Below are 2,855 nucleotides of genomic sequence, written 5' to 3'. Positions count from 1 at the left end.
CAAGTTAAACAATTTAAAGGCAACGCTACCAAATACTATTTGAGTGTATGTAAACTTCTGACCCATTGGGAATGTGACGAAAGAAAGAAAAGCTGAAATAAATCATTCTCTCTACGATTATTCTAACATTTCACATTCTTAAAATAAAGTGGTGATCCTAACTGACCTAAAACAGGGAATTTTTACAAGGATTAAATGTCAGGAATTGTGAAAAACTGAGTTTAAAWATTTGTCGAGGATGTCAACTGTATATATTTCATTCATGTTTTACTTTTAATAGCTGAGCAGAGAGAGAGAGGAGAGAAGATAAGACTTTATCGCTGAGCCAGTACACCACAGAGGACTTCTGGATGTCAGCCTAAAATCATACCACAGAATGACARTAGATTATAATGTCTTAACCCAGACTTCATTTAGACTCCAGTTTTCTCTCGGGGGAAAGTAGCGTGTGAGGCTGGCTGTGTAGAGCAGGTGGATCAGTAGGCCTCTCCTGTCTGTACAAGTGGATATATGCAGTTTAAGAGATGGATGAAGGATGGTGACTAAGGCAGTCATGTGGAGGAGAAGACAAATGGGGTGTAGTCGTCTTGCCGCGGTCATTTACAATGTGTCTGATCCTGTAGACATGTCCTCATGAACATCAGACAGGCCTACAGCAGTACACTGAAAACAAAATACAGTTGATGCCATCATTTCCTCATAGAATTCATAATCTCCACTGTAATAATATCATCTCTGCATGTGTGATTTCATGAAAACATTCCGGACCACCACACTCTGCTTGGATGGTCTGAGATCTGCGCATGCCTTTGCATTTGCTTGCCTTCCCTTRAAAAGGGCACTGTCTGGTTGGGGTCAGTAGCACGCCAATCTGACCTTAGATCTGCTGGTATTGACCTTGCAGATGGTAGACTGCAGTCTGCGCGCATGCCTTGCTTTACTCAACCTCTCACACTCTAGAATGATTTAAGAATGACCTTGGGACACGCAGTGCTACATCTACATGATAACGTTTAGCTTCCATTTGTCTCTGTATCTGTTTGCCCTGTGCTCCTCCTCCCTTTGTTTTTCTCTTTCTTCCCCTCCCTCCCTCTCTTGGTGTTACTTTAGTGGTATATTTTTAAAGTTGTTTAGTGAGCTTGATGTTCTCGTCTCTTCCTCTCTCTTCCTGTCTCTTCCTCTCTCTTCCTGTCTCTTCCTCTCTCTTCCTGTCTCTTCCTCTCTCTTCCGGTCTCTTCCTCTCTCTTCCTCTGTTGTAGCAGACTGTGTTGTGTTGCAGTACTTCTCTAGTGGTTGCTGATGTGATGTTGTTGCTGTCTTCTCTTATGCCTTTTGTTTCTTCCCTGCGTTGTTCTTCTGTCTGTGTTGTGGTGAGCGCTCCCCTAACCTCAGTTCATTCTGTTGTGGCACCACCGCAGTCCAGGATGACGCTGCTCCAGGTACCCAGGAGTACATTATGTTGCGGCAGGATTCCGTCCATTCATCGGCGGATTTAAGGAGTAAAGGGTCCCCCTTTCGTGCTAAGTGTCACGAAATCTTCTGCTGCCCGCTGAAGCAAGTGGTCAACAAAGAGAGCTCAGAGCCTGAAGGTTTGTCCGCACTCCCCTCCCCCCTTGGTTTTTAACTGCTGCTTTTTTTGTTGCCTTTTCCCCTCTCTATCACTCTCTTATATTCTGTGTGAACTGATAGTTCTCCCCTCCTCCTCAAAACAAAGTTTCCTTTCATTCCTGTCCCATTTTTTAAAAAGTATCTGTCCTGTGCGTGCTCCCACTCATAGTGTGTGTGTGTGTGTGTGTGTGTGTGTGTGTGTGTGTGTGTGCGTGTGTGTGTGTCTTATGCTTGCCTGTGGAGCACAGCCCACCCAAACCCCCTCCAACCATCAGACTTGGTTCATTGTCACCCAGGGGCACATGCTCCAGCCAAAATAAACAAATAATAAAACCCCCTGAAGGGTTATAGAATGACACATCTGCTGTCCACCATACTTTAACGTTTCTATATCAACCACTTGGCTTCATAAAATAAGAAGCTTGCAACTTGTGCTACAGTCCTGTCCCTCTGTCCGTACAGCATATTCACATTAGGTTCATATTAAGATAATGCTAGTGCGTTATTGGCATGTTCCCCACCTATTAAGTAACTGTCCGTCTCCTCCYTGCCCAAGTTCCCCCACCTCTCTTTCGCCTTCTCCCCCATCTCTCCTCCCGCTCGCTGCCCCTCCCCCTTTCTCTACCTGTCTTTCTCTTCCCCCTTCTCTCCTCTCCGTCCTCCCCCTCTCCCCCACTCTCCTCTCTCTCTCTCTACCCCTTTCCCTGGCGCTTGCAGACGCATGATGGTTTGGTTAGTCTGTGTATGGTCATGCTCATTGGGGAGAGGGGAAGACACCGCACAGTAACGTTAGGTGTAAGCACCTGCATGCTGATACATTGTACATGTATGTTAGGCACCAGGGGTTGATTGTTCCATCTATTGCCTGAGGCTTGTGCATTTTCATCAGTAGAGTACTAAGATTGCAAAGATGAAGGTACCTTCCTTTTCAGACTTCCAGGCAACTCGGTAAGCAAAGCCCAGGATTCCTGTGGTTATAGTACATTTGCAGTGTAAGCTGGTTTGTCATGTGGTCTCACAGCTACATGATACCAGGTAACATCTCCCTGTTGAATCAGATGAGTGGGCTGCTATGAACATAGAGAGGGAGAGAGAGAGAGGAGGGAGGGAGAGGGAGAGAAAGGAGAGAGGGAGGGGAGAAGGGGAGGGAGGGAGGGAGAAACTATAGATCTATTATTCAGTTTGGCTGCAACTCCACTGTGACGTGACTGAATTTACAAAGGAAGGAGGGGAGAGAGACTGCTGCC

The 2,855-nt window shown here is 46.0% G+C and overlaps 1 long non-coding RNA gene across 1 annotated transcript in view; it reads left to right on the top strand.

The window, feature by feature from the left end:
• The window catches only part of LOC111965665 (uncharacterized), an 87,660-nt gene extending 86,054 nt beyond the window's left edge, over nt 1-1,606 (top strand). Inside the window, exon 3 of the long non-coding RNA XR_002877546.2 lies at nt 1,419-1,606. This is a non-coding gene — a long non-coding RNA (uncharacterized lncRNA). The remainder of the gene's footprint in view (nt 1-1,418) is intronic.
• The last annotated feature ends 1,249 nt before the right edge of the window (nt 1,607-2,855 follow it).

Source organism: Salvelinus sp. IW2-2015, linkage group LG6.2, assembly GCF_002910315.2.
Source record: "Salvelinus sp. IW2-2015 linkage group LG6.2, ASM291031v2, whole genome shotgun sequence".
Classification (NCBI taxonomy): Eukaryota; Metazoa; Chordata; class Actinopteri; order Salmoniformes; family Salmonidae; genus Salvelinus; species Salvelinus sp. IW2-2015.
This window is presented reverse-complemented; position numbering and strand designations above follow the sequence as displayed.